Here is a 21,309-nt window from a genome sequence, read left to right as displayed (position 1 = left end):
AAGAATTCTAGATATATATATATATCAAAATGAAAAGAAAATTGTAACCAGTCTACAGATAGATCTAGTTATTTACACTGTTTACGCCAAAATATTATAAGCACCAGCATCACGTTTTCATTATTGCGTCTAACATTGCTTGTAGAGCAACAAAATCTTGAGATTCGTGTATAGAAACGAAACGCTCCTCGAGGAAGCGAGTAACATACAGGGTAAAACGTTGACGAAAAACAAATGGATTTAGATCTTTTTTTTTTTTTTTTTTAAATTCATATGAGACTCAAAATGCAACCCTTCCAAAATGAAAGGTTTTTTTTTTTTTTTTTTTTAATACTATTTTTTAGGACTGTCTGGACCAGTCTGGTACTACGACAAACTCCCCAACCGTTCAGAGATAATCTTTAACAACAATTATTTTATTAGAAATAAAATTAATATTTCCATTTAAATAGTATAACCTTAGTCATGACATGTAAGTCATACTTCTTGTAGGTTTCCTAGTAAATAAATCTATTTTAAAACCTTCAAAGTGCTCATTCGCAATGTATAATCTTGATTTAGTGATAGCAAATTCATTCTGAAATTATTGAATGTATTAGGGAAATAAAAACATTTTTTGGGTACTCAATAAATCCAATATGTGCCTTGATATTACGGTTAAATGTGGGTATTAAACACCATGCTGTTTCTATATGAAATAACTGTGGAGTTGCCTACACGTATTAGGGTTTCACCGTGTTGAAGATGATTATTGAAAAAATATCTTTAAGCACAATTAACGCTGCATTTAACTTTAAATAGTTGATCGGATTTGTTATTTAAATCAAATCACAAAAATACCGAGAATAATGACTATATGTTACATAACTGATTGTGTCCTGATAATAAAAATAATATGATAACTACCACCTGTAATTATATCTATCTGTAAGAGGGATAGTATTTTGATAAACATTATTAAAATTGTTATATATATATATATACATATCTTTGCATTTATTATAATTTTTATTTTTTAATATTATTATTATATATATTTTATCTTATTTTTCTTTTTATTTCACCCTTGTGTTGATTTTTAATCTTTTATCTAATGGTAAAGCAATTTGATTTTTTATTTATTTATTGCTTGTATAATACAATGAACAACCTTAACAGTTGTATTATTTCCAATTATCAAACTATCTTTTAAGTAACCAATAAATCCTAAAGAATGATATAGCTTGTTATGTCTATGATCCTAAATTACTAAGTGTCGTTATTGTTCCTTGTCCATTATTATGACATTTCAAATAGGAACTATGTTATATAAGTATATAACTGACACAATGTCCCTAGATCTTAATCAGTTATGTATGGTCTTGTATCTTTTAAAAGGTTAGTAAAAACATAAATATAGTGTTCTGCTCAAACCAAAGGAAAGAACTTGAAATGCATAGAATTTCCATTTAACCATAGACATGTAAACACTGTTTAAGGTAATCATGAATTAGTATCAAAATATGCATTCTTGAAAACAATAGTAAGTAGTGAGTGGAATGCCAGGCTTTATTTAAAGCTCAAGATTAAGACCAAGATATTCAATATAAACCAACATCACCATCATCAGGTGTTGGTAAAGTAAAAATATTGTAAAAAATTGGTTAAGAGTAAACAATATGTTACCACTGATGTGAGAAGTCTTTCTACACACATACCAAGTATATTTTGAAAAATCTTCATTCCTTGAGAATAATGAGTTTAAGTGTTTATACAAATAGACTCTTAAAGCTAACCACTTGCAAAGCTTGGGTCAATAGTTATTTGTTACAACTGGTCTTTAAAATTATAATTATAATTGACCACATTATTAACCACTCACCTGAAAATCTGTTGTGATTGAAGATTTATTCCAAAGGAAACTTCGATCAAGCCTTTCTGTGACACAGGTATTTGTGCATGAGGCTTGTTGTAAGTCAGATAATGACCCTATTTGGTATGAGTATCTCAAACTTTTGGATGAAGTTTATCATAGGATGAAATGTAAATATCTTCGTTATACTTGTTATTATAAAATATTGTACTATATATATATATATATATATATATATATGAATTGAACAATCATTGTTTCTTAAACCATTTTGCCGATCATTTGTTCCAGTACTTGTACTATGAAATTTCTTCTTATTATTTATTATACATAATAAATGACCAGCACCAGTAATAAGATAATTGATAGCAAATTATCTTTATAAAGGCAAATAATTTAAAATTATTAAGAAACAATCATGTCAAATGCTCGAGAGCAGTAAGCATTCGCCTGATGTGGCATGGCTTTTGACTCTTTACAGCTACAATAGTAACTGCAACTTGTGCCACTTTTAAAGTCTAATCATGTGTTATCCGTCCCACAGTTTCCTAGAGGTTGCTAGAGGTCCAGATCTTCCTTTAAACTATTTTTTCCTTTAGTCTATCTATCACCATCTAGATAGATAGATAGTTCCTTTAGTAAATTACTCTTTAATATGCTGATCAACCTAGATACCAAATTCTTATGAATGGTTAAACCAAATTTAGGTTCTTCTAGAGTATTACAAAAGGATATAAATTGTCATCTCTATATCCTCTGTATCATGTACATTATTAATCTGAATGATTCTTCAGTAAAATGTTCATTCATTAAAATCATTACACCCACTCGATGGTAATAGTTGTGTCTATCTACTGATTATTAGTATTTTGTTATATGGGTTATTTACCCAATGTAAAGGACATAATACCCTATTAGAATGGGTGAATATCCGTTGTATCCGTCTACTTAATAGTAGTATCTTGTTATAGTTGTTATATAGGTAAATATCCAATATGTAAGGGTCCCTTATTTGAACGGATGAATATCCATTAGGTATATTCTACTCAATAGTAGATTATTTTATGTGAGTAAATACTCAATATAAACAGGTTAGTACCCATGAACGGGGCTAAATAGCACCCTATTTCTTGTAATGTAGGTAAATATCCAATATGTAAGGGTCATAACCTTATTTGAACGGGTGAATACCCATTAGGTATATTCTACTCAATAGTAGATTCTTTTATGTGAGTAAATACTCAGTATAAACGGGTTAGTACCCATGCACGGGGCTAAATAGCACCCTATTTCTATGTTCATAGCTTTATATAAGCGAGATTTATATAAGGATTTAAATAAGCGAGATCACCGAAATAGGTGACAAGCTTAGTTAATGAACATAAGACGTCAAATTCCTTGCTACAGAACAATATGGTAATCTAAAAATCCTTTGCTTGGAAAAATATATATGTAAAAATTTACCTTGTCATTCCTCATTAATATATAAGATTATCATCTTATCTTTAATAAATGAAAATAATACATTTTCAATTTGCGACGGCATTCGTAATGGCCGCCTAGTACAAATCTTCAGAATAATTTCGTCAAAATTCTTTATTTGCCATTGTAACTTTTCTGCACAATATATCACACCTACGTCTTTTATAAATTATTAATTGAAATATTTGTTATAAATTAACAATTTTTACTATAAATTACTTATTTTATTTCTTATTTTGAAAAATCATAAATGTACACAGGCTGCACGAAAAACGATAATGACATTTACCGGTAGGGGGCGCTATAAGTAGGTTGGATATTGTTTTAAATTATTTGAATTCGAGGTTTTTAGCTCTGAATATACGTGACACAAGGCTGGCGACTGGCGGTGTACTACATGTCAACATTATCATTGAAGAGACTATGCAGTGAAGTACAATAGCGAGTGCGAATTAGTACACTTGACACATACTTTCGTTACTAAATTCTCTGGCATATATTTCCCTCAAGACGTTTTTCTTCACTGTAAAGCAAATAATCGTGAGAAAATAAATTTGAAACCACCTGGCTATTACTGCTATTAGTTTGAACAACTTTTTTCTTGAAGTAAATACTTACTCAATAGATATAGAAAGTTAAAGTTTTCTGTTTGAACAGGTACTCTTTCGCACGTTTACTCTTCTGTTCGGAGATAAAATCAATAAAGTTCAAACCATTAGGTATCTTTGTATTTGAGTAAGTACTCGCTTACGCATGTAGAGCACTCGGTGTAGGGCAAAATCGACAAAGTTTCGCCTTTTGTTGGCACAGCTACTCACGTTTTTGGCCCTAGCAGACTAAGGTACTATTGGCTTTGGCAATTCGTGTTTCCGAAATGGCATTGATGCTGCATTACGTTTTAGCGCATATCTTTGTTCAGTCACATTATCAAAAATTCGCGTTTTGGCGACTGTATTCCTACTCCATCGCGATTACTCTAGATTACTTAAGTAATCGCGAATCGATTACCATTAAGTTGCTGCATCCTGCATCAAAATGTAGCTGAGACTGGCGCTCAACGTGTGTGGGATTTAGCTTTTAATCATTGCTTATAGTTTCCAAAAAGCTACTTAAAAAAACCTTTAACTATAAAATCTTCGAGCTATAAAATAATTAAATCGGCGAGTGCGGGCTAGTTCAAAAGCATGAGGAACAACATTCGCACTAGTTTCATAAAATTCTACCGCCTCTCCGTTCGCTCGACAAGATAAGTCGATAAGCCCTTTCAATAACTGCCACATATGAAGCCACGTTTCAAAGTATTATTAGAGAACTACGGTACTAGATTTAAGTCAAAGAAATCTAATCCGTGTAGTCTCATAAATGCAACCATAATCTCGCAACAGTAAATTAATCCCGAAGTTAAGTATGGATCAATAGGATTATATCTGATTGCAAAGTGGAAGCAAATGAGCATATAATCCACCTTAGGTTAATTGTACTGTGTAATTAACTATCATTGAATATAACTATCGTTAAAGGCAATCTGCAAGATTGTTACTAGAGACTGTATTAGAACAATGATTAATTCTGTGTAAATGAATTGTTTTGGAATTATGACAATTTTATTGTCATCAACATGTTTAGTAATGCTTGATCGGAATGGGGACGGATCTTTTCTAAGAATGAGAAGTCTACTGCCTATCGACATCTTTATTCTGTAATTATAAAACTTTATATAGAACAGAGGTACTGCTTCAATCTTCGGTGCATTTTAAGGAAGACAGAGCAAGATTTTATTGGCTTAGGTACAATCAATCTTTAAAACTAATCTAAAAATCTAAAATACCTACTCTGACTAAAATGAACGTATAACCCACAAAGCTGGCAAAACTTTTCAAATTTCCGTATAAAACTATTCAAACGACCGGATTGTTTGAGATGGTTGCTTTGTGTACAAATTAATTATCTTTCCGAGCGTTCTAGATTAATTTCAATTACTCTCCACAGTATGTACGGAAGCGACCACGATAGACGGTATTGGGGTTACGTGACCACGAGCTGAAATATTTAGTTATTTACCCAAGTATGTTACAATAGCGGTCTTAGGGAGGCATTCCTCGACCCTTGTGTATGAGAACTTGAAATACTATTAGCTAAATCCTAGAATAACAATTTGGGTATCGGTTGAGAAAAGCGTAGCAATATATGAAATTGTTAGCATGTTTGCCGAATCTCTTAAAGTTTAACTGCTGATTTCCCGTTTTTTTAACACTTAAAGATTTATTATTAGTGATCTAAGACAAGAGTACCATGGGCCCAAAGACGACTCCATAAAGAATTTTAATTTATTATTCAAATGTCTACTGGCCTGGGTCAATTCCGAAATCCTTCCCTACTTTTCGGGGAGAATAGAAGAAATTAGTTAATCAGGAAGTTTGAGAATCCGGTTGGCTCATTTTAACCTGTTATAACTCCGGGCACCGGGCTTTATATTGGGCTTACAATTCAATTGTTACGTTTCTTATTGAAGGGATTTTTACATTTGGAATGAGTTTTTTAGCATATGACTTACATGCTAATGTCTCTATAAGCATGCATGTCTCTATAAGCCAGACATTCTCCAGAATACACTTAGGCACTCCTTCACGCTACTCCAATACAAAATACAGTTATTATTACAACACAAAAAGGAATCAGAAATATCTTTATGGCCTATCTTAAGCTGTATTTATTAACATAAATTTTATTTTTAGACGTCTCAGAATATCCATTATGTCTGTTATTTTAATTCCATTTTCGCCCTCAATAAAAAGGCTCCTTTTAATGTTTCGAGTAACCTAACGCCTTATTTCAGATCAGATCAGATTCCAATCTTCAGAGTTTTCCCAACGCGTCCTTTAGAAGATAAATTACGGGAAAATATTTAAATTGTGCGTTCAAAGGATCCGTCGTCAAAGACGCTACATATTTTCTGTTCTCGTAGATTAAAGGGCTCTAGGTGCTTGGAAATTAGGTCTAGACTCTTGAATACTATCAGGTGCAATTAATATAATCATCAAGCGGTTTAGATGTACTCTAATTGATGTTATCCTGATTAACATATTGGACTACTTTCACCAATCACAAATGGTATACTCAAAAGTAAATAGTCGGATAAACATAGAAAAGAAGGCTATTACTAAATAGGAAAAAGAGAAAAAACCTGTTGCCGAACGTTTTTATTACGGAAAGGAGTACCTTTTTTGGTTGTTTATAAAACTAATATGAAAATATGATTTAAGACGAGCGTAGCGCAGCAGTCATACCGATCCAAGTTCGATCTCTGACAAATAGATATCTAAACAATAAATGTAAATTTCTGTTTTACTTTTGAACGATGACACAAGCCACCCCTATCTACGGGTGTAAAAAACGACATTTACAGCGTTACACAATAATATTCCGGTACAGGAAAATCAGGATAATAATTTATTTAAGAACAACGAAACGTGGCCGACGTAACATAAACAATTTACGTGTTTTACGTGGTAGCGTAACGTAACCGTACAATGCCCAACAACACAATAACAGCCCTCCCGGCTCTTCGGGGACCGAAATTAATGTTTTGATCCGAACGTAGAGATGCAGAAATATATGTTCAGTACTAATGCTAATGTTGTCCAATAAATATATGTTTATTTGAATGAGGGTAGTAAATTAGCACTGTAGTTATAGTAAAATTAAATTGCATTGCTTTAAAAATTTATTGTTAGACCCCGTTAAGAGGGGCAAAGGACCAATGTATCAAGAATTTAAAAAAAGAATTATTAAAATCGGTCCACTAACGGCGGAGTAATTCGTGTACATACATAAAAAAAGATACCGGCCGAATTGATAACCACCTCCTTTTTGAAGTCGGTTAAAAAGCAAATCAAATAAGGAATCAGGAATTTAAAAACCAATCATTTTTTTATATGTCAGACAACCTTGTCTGAAGTATGGGAGATTCGGTAAAAGAAAATACGTCTTTGCCCAGAGTCTGTCAGTATAGGACCCTTTTATTCAAAAAATCTTACTACTCAGACCTCAATCCATTTGTAGCTCTATAGCAGTGTCCTTATATCAATACAATAATTTGTTTATAAAGTCGCCTCGCCGTTAGGTTATTAAGCTTGTCTTCTCCATTTCTCAAGTGGATCCAGCAGGCACATCAGAATTTTGCTTTTACTGCTGTATGTCCCGTGCTATGCAAAATCGCAAGCGAAATTACGTAGACTTCTCGGAAAGATTTGAGTCGTAGTACCTTTTGACAGCGGGTCGGCCTCATTTGAAAATGCCTGAACTTACTCTTGCAAAGTAAAAACTTTACAGGAACAGTACCCTTAGTATGAGTTTTTACGTTTTTACAAAAATGACTGTTTTTGTATTTGTTTACGTATTTTCCATACATTTCCAATAATTTCTGATACTGTCCGCTATGGGCGCTGATTGGAAATGTATGGGCATAAACGTAATATAAAAACGGTAATTTTTATAAAAAAAGTAAAAACACATACTAAGGGTACAGAATAGGTAGTCAATTTAAAAACTGTGCAGAACCGCAGCGGGCTATACTATACATACAATTTTATAATCGCATACTAAAGTATCGCTAAAACTGTCGTATTTCTTTTTATTATTTTTTTTTATAATATAGGAGTAGCAGACGAGCATGCAATCCACCTGATGGTAAGTGGCTACTGCCGCCCATGAACATCTGTAATCAATCCCAGATAGGATTAGATATTCCTACCTGAGGTCGGCCACAGATGCGCAGCTACCCCTAAGAACTAAGTTAGAACGCCTCGGAAAAGTGTGTCTCCCTTACCACACCCTTCAAACCGGAACACAGCAGCGCCTAACACTGCTGTTATTAGGTAGAAATAGGTGTGGCGGTGGTGCCGCCGGAGTCGAACCACAAAGGGTTCTACCACCTTCAAATATTATTTATGTAATCACGGAAATATATGAAACCAATATATCACTTTGTAAATCATAAACAATCTAAGTCACTCACAATTGAACAATATTTACGTTAAGGCTTAAATCATTTGAAAACAAAGCTCTTGTCATTATTGTCAAGTTTTATCTGATGATCATTTATTATTCTTGACTTCCATAATAATTAGGCGAATTATCAGCAAACAATCTGACAGCCATTACCGAGCAAATTATCCAAGTGTTATTATAATAGCGACAATGTTTTCTACGGCCCTTTAAAATGACAGAAACACTGCAAAGGACCCTAAATGTCGCTATAAAATTTAACGCCCTAATCTGACGGTAATTTGTCATGTCGTAGCAGCTGCACTTACAAATTGTATTTTTTATGTAAATGTTACAATATACTCGTAATAAAGAATTTGAAGTGATTTTTATTATTCGATATTGTAAAAGTTGTTACTTTTATGATATAGAGCTTTTACGTGTTACTTATAGACAATTTATTCAAGGTAATAATTAATGGTGTTATATTATGAAAAATATTTTTCTACATACATATATGTAATATTTCAATGTAATATAAATTTCTACACAAAAAATACCATAATGACTTCTTCAAATCTATTTACGAGACAAGGCTACATAAAGAATCTCAATATCCAACAACAGCCAAAAACTTTTCACTTCAGTATTTTCGAAGGAAAAACAAGAATTGGGCTTCTAAAACACTGCAGACAACCGTTCAAATGCAAATGATATTACTATATTATGAGGAGGTATTGTATCTCACGTATCTCCCTTTTGTTCGCCTGTAATGACCCTTGTCGGCCAAATAAATTACGAAAACGAACGAAATTCTGAACACGTTAAAATATTTCCCAACTTTAATGAAAGGCTGAACTGTCAAAAAGTTATGGTGCGGGAACGGTGGCAAAGATTTTAATTAAATTGATTCCTGGCATAGCTACAGGGATAATCATAAAATTATACGAATTTTTAGACCTTTGCTCTGGGATGTAGTGGAAAAAATATACAATTCAATGTGACAATTGACAATGCTAAACTTTCTAAGTTATCCAAAAATAAATAATGTAATTAATATGTAGATGACGCATATATAACACTTAATCTTGCGAATTTACTCTTACTCTCCGTTTATTTATTTATTTATTTATTTATTTATTTATTTATTTATTTATTTATTTATTTATTTATTTATTTATTTATTTATTTATTTATTTATTTATTTATCCTCCGTTACTGAATTAGCTTCAATTCATAATCTTTATTCAATTATGGGATGTATATAAGTTGAAGCCAGCTCAATTCATTAAATTACAATAAGTAAACTAGTAAATATCAAGTATTTTTGTTATAAATATAAATTTTCCAACATAATTTGAATGAAGATAAATATTTCTTTAAAAAATAATTACGAGAACGTTGTTCAACTTTATAAAATTTCTGAAATACACACTAAGTTGTCTAGCACAAACTTAACTTAAACTAAACAACTGAGATTTACACAAACTTAATTTTCTCAATTAAGGTAACCTTTTTTGTTTTCATTAAATTGAAGAGCGAAAATCTTTAGCAATTCAAAAATCTATTTAAGAGTATAAAAAATTCATTTCAATACCCATTTTTCCAACAAAGTATTAATTATGAAAGTACGTACCTACTGAATAAATTAAAGCGACATTTCAAAGATATATTCGACTACAATGTTGGTACTATCCTGAAAAAATAGCAAACCATAAAGTAAGGCACGGCCTTTGACACATTCTAATTGTAATGTAAGAACATTTATCTAATTTGGGGCATACGAAAACATATATTACCCCCAGCTGACATTCAAACACACGCCGAGTTCACGTATAAGCTGTAATTCTCTAGATGAGATCACGGAGCGACCTATCAAGGTAAATGTCAAACAAAAGTCAGAATGTATGTACTGCTCAGCCGTTCGGGCATTTTGGTTATTACGAGATGAAGATAGCTGTATATGCTTAATAAAGTATGGGAATTGCTGTAACCGAATGCGTTACATATTCCTTAGATATAAAGAGAGGGTTTCGAAAAGAAATGGAGAAGGCTAGGAGCAAATTACACGTTACTCCAATGAGAATTGGTGGAAGAGTAACCCTTTAGTTGCCACTCGTGCTGGTTGCTTTTAAACCGACCATAACGTTAAACGACTTCTACGAAATGATAACAAACGGGACAGGTAATCGTACAAATATACTAAATAAACGTTAATTAAGTCCTAATAAATAAAATATCTAAACAACAATATTAAAGTTGGAATAGATGTGGTTACTTATAAAATCTACTAAAAAATAATAATAATAATTATGTTTATCATAGTTGTGCTTTTAGCGATATGTGATACGTACAATAACATACTTAACGCCTTCCACAACTCACTAGGTAACTCCCAACAACAAATGGTATTATTTTCAAGAGGAATTTCTGTCGATACCTTAAACACAAAAAACCCGCAACACACAAAAATAATTACACAAACTCCAAACTCTCCGTAGCGTTCTGCTATAATAATCACCTCCGCAACACGATTCATCATAATATGCTCTCGTTAAAGCCACGTTATTACCCAAACCGACCACAAAGCGACCATATACAACACACAAAACCGTGATGATAAATTTAGTTTCTATTTTGCGTTCGATGGAATTAATTTGCGACACAATGAAGCTACGCGCTAACACCGATTTTATGGATAATTAAACGGCTTATTATACATAACGTGATGGTACTGAAATTAATATATATTTTTTAATATTGAAGTACCAAACGAAAATGCAATCCATCTGAGAGACGTCTCGGTAAGATACTATTGTTACCCATGATAAGATTAGCGTCCTTAATGAGATCGGCAACAGATGTGTAGACCTAAAGGGTAGCTAAGTATCCATAATGGATCTTATGTGGAACTTAATTGTTATATGGGGTTGCTCACACGGTTAGAAGAGACCAGTCAAGTCAAGACCAGAAGTCACTAGGTGAAGTGTAAGTTTATGTGTTTTTTTCAGTTATTACGAAAAAAACACGCATAGCTTAAAAAACGTTTTCTACACTCACAGCCCCACACTAGGATTCCCTGTATCGTGGGTGCTATGGACACACAGAGAGACAAATACACAAACACCCAGACCCAGAAACAGAAATCTAAATTCATCATTTAGAAGTTTGTCTGGCCGGGGATCGAACCCGGGACCCTCTACGCGTCAGACGGCGTGGTGACGGCTCCGCCACGCGGGTCGTCGCGTCATAGCTCCGCGACTTATATATAGTATAGTATAGTATAGATCTCAAATTGAGTTACAAAGTTACAAGTATCGTCCGGCACAGTCGGAAGATAGATGGGTGATCGCTAGTGTCAAAATTTCATACACACTACCGTGATTCTGAGAGTACGTTAAGCTGTTAGTATCTACTAATTATTAAACCACATCAAAGACGGTTATAAACCATTCTTATTGATTCGGGAACTGCTAAACCGTATATCTTCTTACAATACGTACAGAAGCAGCGTGGTGAACGGAGGCATATAAATATTCGAAGCCAAGGAAATTACGCCATTATTTTGTGTCATAAATATTAAACGGCGATAATGGAAATCAATGGAGATTACGGTATTTCAAGTAGTACGAATGTTATCTTTTATATCCTGACGTCGTAACATAAAGTTTTATCTAACCGGCTAAAGGCGATTCCGCTTGAAAAAGTGTGGGAAGACCCCTCACAAACAAGAGTGAAACACGCTAAACTTTTCTCATAATTCGTTATAAAAAGCCAGCTTAAGAGGATCCCGAGTAAATCTTTGATATAGCGGAATATCTTCCTGAACACAGAAAGGACGCCTACGGAAACGGTAATAATTTGAAAATCTATCTTGAATATAAAAAATAAAGTGTTTTATTATTAAAATTTGTATGTAAATTATATAAATCCATTATAATATAATTTGTAAATTTGTAGTAGAACCAGTATGGTTCTTCAATCAGGGAGATATCCCTATTTCCACTGTGAAGCAATTCTTGCGGCTCAGTGTAAGTGTGTGACCATCTTATCACTCAGAAATGGCAATACATCTGTGATCAGTTTCAGATACCACTCTTATTCTATAGGGAGAAAGATGTCCATAGGTTTCAGCGACCACTTTCATCAGATGAACGCCATTCGCAATTGCCACTTAAATCTTATAAAAATATAGTTACTTTCAACTTACGGACTTAAGGTTTTGTAGCGAAACACTTTACTTACACTTAGCACTAATAACTTCTGTAAACTTCCAGTACAACGTAGTTGACTAGTTGCAGAACTCGATTTTGTCTCAGGATATTTTTATACACGAGCACTATACACTCACTATGAGGAGAGAAATTCGCATGCAAAATTGAAAGGGACAGACTTTACAAAGGACTAATTAAAAGAGTATTCAGTTTCAAGAAAAAGTGTGAAATTCGTTTCCAAATAAAGCACAGTTTAGAAAGAAATGTCAAGTACGTTTCCAAATAAAGCATAATTTCAAGAAGGAATGTAAAATACAAATAAAGCGCTGTTTCAAGAAAAAGTGTGAAATTCATTTTCAAATAGAACGTAGTGTCAAGAAGAATTGTGAAATACGTTTCCAAATATAGCGCAATTTCAAAAGAAATGTCACATACATTTTCAAATAAAGCGCAGTTTCAAGAAGAAATGTGAAACACATTTCCAAATTAAGGAAAGTTTCAAAAAGAAGCGTAAAATCGTTTTCATATATAGCGCAGGTTCAAGAAGAAAGGTAAAATACGAATGAAGCGCAGTTTTAAGAAGAAACGTGAAATACGTTTCCAAATAAAGCGGGTTCAAAAGCTGGCAGCCGCGAATCTACGTAAAGTAGTTTAACCCAGTTAGCTTCTTCGTTTGATGGCAATAATCTGTTGCGCTAAGGAGAACCGAAATGGATAATAATTTGTTGGACTTGAAGTTCCAATTTTGAAAAACCTCAAAAAATGAGCGTTTAATTAGGTCAGCCGCTAGGTACAATTATATAGACTTGTTAATGTGTAAATTTTACGTCACGTGTTTTTTTTATTATTTTTTAAATTGTATCCCTTCCTCAATGTTATAATTTTCTTTTTTAGGCATGTCTTTTGTATGTTGTAACTTGTAAAGCATGTAAAATAAATGGTTTCTTTCTTTCTAAATTTTGGAAAACTAAATAGTAACAGTAAACTAAATAGTGTAACAGTAATACACTTATGACTAGTTCTGACACAACAACAATCAGCCTATTTCAGATAATATCAGTTTTAATGGTTGATCAAATATGTGTATTCATAAAACTGACATCCGGTTAAACTCCGAATTACCAGTATACTTTAAAAATAAGTTTACAGTAAAAAATAATGCTTTTATAATAAAGTAAAAAAAGTATATACTCGTATATTCGTTGTGTTAACGTCATATCTTTCTATGTATCTATATATCTATGTATGAAGATACCGTTGTAGTTACTTTAACTATCCTTCCCAATTTAAAGAACCCCTGATAACTCCACACTCCTCGACCCGCTAGTTAATAAAATATTAACATTTCATCATACTTTTATCACTTTTTCTAACGACCGTACCATAGTTACATATATAAGTACACCAAACATTAAAGGTTCGGAAGTTTTAAACAAGTTCGAACACCTGTGTAATTTCATCGTACAGCGCGTTAACTTCATTGGCAGCAATTTTGTATCGAGTTATTTTAATTAAGTGAGCAAACTCGCGCCAACAACACAATTTGGCCAAGCTCTAACGTGTTTTATGCATTTACGCTGTTCGTAGATCATCATTTATTTAAATCCTAATAGAATTTTCTATTGTATCGTGGTCGTCTAATGAAATATTCGTATAAGTATTTAAATTTTAAATGAGACATGATATGACGTATTTACTACATTTCGCTGTTTTTAAAAATACAATTTTTGTGTTAATATTTGATTGATAAAAACAAAAGAAACCAAAGGCAAGTTCCATAAAATATTTGTAAGATAGCGTTTTCCTTAATCCTGGAAAAACATGTTTAAGGTCTCTACAGGCTTTCTACATGTCGCTATTAATGATTTTGCCGTCATTTATAAAATGTTTTTATCCGCACGTTTGACACACGTTTATCCAAATACATTGTACCTATATAGCGGGCACTAAAATAATAATGGTATTGATATTTTCTTTGAGTATGTATATTTATATTGCTTGGATGGTTAAGGTATTTTGTGTAATATAGAAGCAACAAATATATTATTTTCATAATATAGAGCCACCTGACGATAAATGGCCATTGACGCTCATAGATGTCCGTAATCAAGTAGCTACAATTTACAAGGTCTATGTTAAAACGTTTCATACTTAGTTAGTATCTTCCACTCATAGATTAAGTATAGATATTTTATAGCCTTGTAATTGAAGGAAGTCTTTAAATGGTTTAAACGGCTGACAAATGTGTCAGCCGCTTAATGGCTGTCATGGTGTAATTTACGTGGAACAATGCCGACATGTGCAGTTAAGACGTGCAAAAACACGAAATCGAAGAAAAAGTGCGGAGAAATATCCTTTCATTCGTAAATAATCTAAAAAGTACATTTTTTAAATATTTTTCAAACACGAAAATAGATGACAGTGACAATTTCAGTTGTCAAAACTGGTCACATTTTCTTGTTAGGAGTGAATTATCTTTACTTAAATATGGTTCCACCAAACCAGAACACAGAACACAGTAGCGCTTACCACTGATTTTATGAGAAATGGGTGTAGCGTTAGTGCTGAGTCGCGAAATACAAAGAGTTCCATATCTTTCAAAAAATATTTTTTAAGACAAATTTCACTGCAGTATTACTAAGATTTAAGAGCCAAACACGAGGCTTTAATAGCTTTGAAAATAGTGAACAAGTTTGAGCACCTGCGCATTTTATGTTGGCTTATTAAGAACAATTCTGCAAACAGTTGTAAAACTCTATTTATGAGTTTCTCATTAATAGCAACGAATTGCAAAATACAATATTTAACAACGTTAGTACTTCATTATCCATTAGAGGGCAAATTTTATTAGCGTTTTATGTGTGGGCTCTATGGTTAATTATGATACGGTAGTTAATTTATACCAATTTGGTAAGATTTCTCAATTCTCATTGGAAAATAAAAATATATTGTTTTAACAAAGGAAATAAAAAAGAGCAAATAACATAAGCAATTCAGATGAGCCTTACGCGTCTTTAATAAAATTGTGTAAAGATTTATAAAATACAGGGTACTGCGTCGTCAAATTTTTTTTTTAGAACTTGTGTGATACGTAATTTTTTTTGTACATTTTTTTCATTTAAATTATTTGCGTTATAGCCTAATTTATTTTCATCATTCGAATGAACAGAATTTCGAGTTATCTTAACTTTGTAGGCATATATTCGATACCTGATAAGTAATTTTATCAAACCCATATTTGTATGCAGAACGTGGCCGGGGTTCAAAAGTTATGAACAAGTTACACCTATATAATCTCGTTCTATACCACTGTAACTCCGTTGATAGCAATTTTGTATCGAGTTATTTTAATTGAATGAACAAAGTCTCAAATATTTAGCGCTACGGTTTGAACAGTTTAATATTTAAGCTTTTAGAGGCAAACAGATTTTATATTTCAGCACAATTTTGTAGAAATGTAAGGAATGAACGAATATTATTCATATTTTAGCAGGTTCTTATTTATGAAAAATTATTTATTCATTCATTTGCAAACAATCATTTATTTATTCAAATTTATTTGTGTTTTCAAGACAACACAAATATATTACTAAAATTCAGAATTGGAAATTACATCTAGTATTTATGAATACTTAGATATTTTTATTACTTATTCTGTTCTGTATACATTAATGTATCTTCTGAATAATCCATGAGCCTTGATCAAATCTACTTACAAGATCTACTATAATAATGTCGTTTAATTTTTTTTTACTGTTTAATCGCCGTTATGTTTTCATTTTAATTTGCGAGACAGTCACAAAATTAAGTGTTAGCTTAACACGTACGCAAGTGTTATAGACTTGTGACGTTACCCTAATTAAGCGTTACATTGCTCACCTGGCTTCCTAAACAAACACCCATTTATAACACAAACGTCACACGTCACACTTTGCTTATAACCCGACACGATCATAAGTCGCGTTTGACTTAAAGTATCGTCGTCAATTAATGACCACTATAGCTTAAACATTGAGCGACAAAACTAAGTATTAACGATGAACAGTGGAAAATAAAAGTGAAAAATTTATATGTTTTCTATCAGAGCAATTTTATAGAATCAATTTAATATTTCTTTATCCTATTTGTCAAATTCAAAGTTTTCTAAATTATAAGATTATACCAAAGCATCCTAATAACGAGCTAGCGATGTGTACACTTTCTTTAAATCGTTTATTTATTATATATTATAACTTGTTATCGTTGATTTTTATATATAACCTTTTATAAAAACTTTTATTAATTCACTCGCTCATTTAAATTTAACGAAAAGTCTTCAATTCGGTCAATGTTTCGAACGCGAATAAAGTTATAGGACATGACGTTACCCTCATAATTACACGTTAAACAAACACTCATTGACAATATAAACAACTTAATGCCACATATAACCTAACGTTCATTAAACTCAAAGCATTAGGCACTGTCTCGAAATGTACGATTTATTGCGCGCGTAAATTATAAATCCTTTGTTTTGCATCTATATACGTATGCTACATTTGAATTGAAATATGTAAATTACGTTAATATATTGTTTAATTATGCTTGGTTTTTGTTATTTGCCCTAATTACAAACACTATTACTATTTAATGGGAGATTTAGGAATGATATGGTATCACTGAATACAAACGCTTTGTTTTAGAATACCGCAGGTTTAGCGCAAAAAAGTAACTCTTTATCTAATAATATTGCATTAAAAGGACGATTTTTTTAACATTACTTTTTCAATACAACTCTCACCAAATTCTTGCAGAAGGTAAGTAAGGTAACAAAAAGTTATTCCTAAGAGGATTTATTTCATTAGAATATTCTTAGTCCTCTTATAGCCCTTCTCAAGTTTTGTATAATTTTTGCATAACTATGCCTCAGGATCCACTCGCTATTGGGAGGCTCCTACGGCTTCTCAAATTGTTAAAGCTAAATATTGTACTAAGAATAATTAGGTAAGTAGGTATATATTAACTAATTTTACAGTAACACATTATAAAGCTGAATTACTTTACTTTTAATTTGTTTACAAACCACTATAAACCATCTAATTTCCAAGGCATTGTTGTATCTATTCTACAAATTTAATTAAAATATTTTTATATAACTAACTTACTAATAGTTTCACTAGTAGTTAGTACTGTTTTGGAATGAATTTGAAACCCAAATACTTTAAAGTATTTACATTTTATATCAAAAATCTTGAATGAAGTTTAGTACACATTTAACAAAAGTTGAGTCTATCCTACATAGAGAAGGAAATTGAGTAGTACATTCGAAAAGAGCGTGGCAGGAAACTATATAAAAAATCAAACAAAGAAAACCTAATTACGGAAGCGCGCCAAAAAAATCGCACAGATAAAATAGGCGTGAACAAGCTGAAGACAGACCACAGAGACAGAGAAGAGTAGCGTAGCATAGAACATAAACATTGTAGTGCAGTGCGTTGTGTGCGCAACAGGGTGGCGCGTAGTACCTGAGGCGGCCGCCGGCCGGTGCGGTCTGCGGAACGCCAAGCCTCCGCGCCGCTCCACGCGGACTGACGCTCCGGCGGCCAGGACGCGCCCAGCGTCAGGACAGTGTTGCCAGAGCGAGTGCGCGCTTTCCCAGGTTTTAGGGTAATTTTACGGGATAAGAAACTTAACAAAATTTTATTTAGATGATGGCAAAATAAGTTCTAGCATAGGTATTTAATTTAAAATTAGTTAAGTAGTTACGTACTACGGTGATTATTAAAATATAATAACGTATTCGTTACTTATTAATCTTTCTGTGAATACCATAAGTATTATTTCGGAGTAAAATTGAACCATTACAATATTTAACATCAACATCATGATTTGGGTATTACGTTATAAGCTTAGGCTTAATATGCTTAAGCATGTTTTCGAAAATGTTTCAGAATAAGTTTATCTCACCTTTCACTTCATTTTAGTCGTTCACTTTTTGTTACCTACGACTCCCAGTAGACTATCCGACAGATAAATCAATAAATACCTAAACCGAACGAAAAGAAGTTTGTAATACAAGTAAAACTCCGCCTACACCTTTTCACTTAGGCCCATATAATGGTAAAGTTTTAGTCCTACTTTTCCAAGAAAACTAGCCTTCTCTTCCATAAACACTAATACACTACATGAAACTTAATTGTATGAAATAAATAAATTCAGGTCATCAAACTTGAAATAATGGGTAGGGTAGAGTTCTCAATATTAATATGACGCATAGAATTAAACTGAGGTAGATTTTTCCGAGGTGGAAATGTAAAGGTTTTAATTTTTTAATTTGAGTGTGTAATATATATCGTTATGTGTTTCATCGTAATCAGCATACACGTATTGTGTATGAACACGTCTTAGAAATATGAAGCATTAGCAATGTGGAGTCACTTTTACTACCGTCTCATAATCTTCAACACTTATTTAGCTGTAGCTCTTACTTTATATAGTTTCTAAAAAAACAAGTAAAGTAATCAAAAACCTCCCTCAGTAGCAAAAGTATGTTAAAAATTGTGGGTACGTCTTATTTCGCCCACGAACAAATAAGGTAGGTACTAGCAAACAATAACAAAAAACATTGCAAACCCAACAAAAATATGTCAGTCTTCTTAATTTGTAAGCCAATTCCTTTAAAACACTAATTAAACAGTGCAGTTCATTTGAAGCCGGGACAGGCGTTCGCCGAAATGAGAATGGACGACTTCCTCTATAACCGTAAAAATATTTTAGCACCCGGTGGCCCGGATGAAAACAGGACCTGTAATTGGCAACCCCAGCGCGGCCCCGCGCCCCTGCGACCCGAGATATAAGCAGGGATTCAGGTTAGCGATGCAAGTTCGCAAAATTATCGATGACGTAGGTCTTCAAAAATTATTATAAAAAAACCTGATTGCTGGAAAATATAGCTTAAGTTACTTTCACAATTTAGACAAGTACAACGACATCTCATATATTAAATCAGTCATTACACTCCGCAATCGGGTAAAAATATCTAAAGTTGAACCGAAAGTTGATATATCGACAATTTGAGATATTGAAATAGGAGGGAGAAAAATCAACAATTGACGGTCTTTTTGCCGACTTAGCTCTCTGTGAAGTTTTGATATGTACTCGTATATTTCATATTTTTTTATTTTCTTTATGATAATATCGACTGTGATTAAAATATCGTTATTTTAAATCCAATATAATCGAAATCTCAATATAATTAGAATGACATCCCTAATTGGAGTAAGAACTATCTGCATAAACCGATCACCCGATTCTACTTATCCTTACCTGCAACCCTGGCGCCCAAACAAAAGCAATGCACTCTGAGCGAAACAAACTACAAACAAACTCGACCCAGATAGAAGTAAACATTGATGTACATCTGAAAATCTAAATAAACTCGGAAAACGAAGCGAACGTTTACGTACGGTAACGATATCCTCTGTGGATTTTTGAAATCTTCCCTATGTAGATGTTAGGATGGAAATATTAAACGTAACTAAGGTAAAGTCACCTAATGCCGAGGGGTTCTGAAATTGGCACCAAATTCCGTGGTATTTACCAAAACGGCTTTTATAAACTATTTACAAAATCATTTTTACTGAAAGGTATGTTATTTAATAGATAATTTATCTCTCTATCGTCATATGGCTACCGTAATAGTATTACGTGTATGGTTTTTTAAATAATCGCATAGTTTTGCATTAGTGCCTCCATCAAACGCATGCTTCATACATTTTGGGCCTCTTGCACGTGAATGTCACGATTTCTCAAATAGTGATTTTTTCAATAAATATGCATGTGTGGGATAGTGTTTCAATGAAAACATTATATTGATTATATATGGAATCGATAACATTTAAATATTTTGCTTATTTCTTAACAGATAATAGTAAAGATAAGTTTAAAAATACAGCGGCATTAGGTGCCAAATATTTTGGGCTGTCCCTAAAACCGAGGTATACCACGGAATAGCAATTTCATAGACTTGTATTTAATTTCAATTTTTGTAGTTGTTTTTATGAATAAGCACGTCTTGCTTCGAATTTGATAAATTTAATACTCAATTAATATCGAAATCATTTTCCGAGGTACAGCATTGTACTGCATTACCTAATTATATAATATCAAAGATGACCTATTTATGTACTTTCCTAATTTCTTCTATGGGACAACTAAGGAGAGAAAATGAAGTTTATCCAGATATCAATGGAATATTGAACAAGTATTGTATATTATTATATACATATTTCAATAAGGCATCTTTCTGCCTCTAAATTGTGTAAAAGTCTGTTATTATTTAATAATCGGAATCTGGAAACGTGATTTTTAGTTATGAAACGCTATTCCGATGTATATAAATCGGAATTAGGTTATATGGGCACATTAATCCGCGGCATAGCCGCAAAATACTATACAGGGTATTTAAAGTTTTCATCGGTTTTTAAGAACACATATATCGTTTGTATCAGTAATTCACTTAATCCTAATTAATGAAGAATTAACATTGTCATACGATTTTAATAGCTATTTAAATAAGAACTAGAACATTTTACGACGTTTTCATTTAATTAAATTACTCAAAACGAAATAATTCTATAAACCTGATGACGATATTCCATATTATTATTATTTCTGGTGTACGATAATAAACCCTAGTATAAAGTACACGAAGAAGAATGTCCAAAATTGTATTGCAGATACACGAATCTACTGCAGTTTAACAATTAATACATGATATACCTACATTAGTAAAAT

At 32.5% G+C, this 21,309-nt stretch overlaps 1 protein-coding gene across 2 annotated transcripts in view; it reads right to left on the bottom strand.

Annotated features, from left to right (window-relative positions):
* Window positions 1–18,100, bottom strand: part of LOC140750179 (uncharacterized) — a 31,802-nt gene extending 13,702 nt beyond the window's left edge. The window contains exons 1-2 of one of the 2 annotated variants that reach the window (XM_073083576.1): window positions 18,039–18,100; window positions 12,566–12,670 (exon numbers count right to left, since the gene is read on the bottom strand). The gene's annotated coding sequence lies outside the window, so the exon portion shown is untranslated. The remainder of the gene's footprint in view (window positions 1–12,565; window positions 12,671–18,038) is intronic. The other variant, XM_073083583.1, reaches the window with a different exon arrangement.
* Window positions 18,101–21,309: the final 3,209 nt, after the last annotated feature.

Source organism: Epargyreus clarus, unplaced genomic scaffold (assembly GCF_041222505.1).
Source record: "Epargyreus clarus isolate Ecla_fem2 unplaced genomic scaffold, WU_Ecla_fem_2.2 ptg000003l, whole genome shotgun sequence".
NCBI lineage: Eukaryota > Metazoa > Arthropoda > Insecta > Lepidoptera > Hesperiidae > Epargyreus > Epargyreus clarus.
The sequence above is the reverse complement of the archived record's forward strand: the minus strand, read 5'-3'. Positions and strand labels throughout refer to the sequence as shown.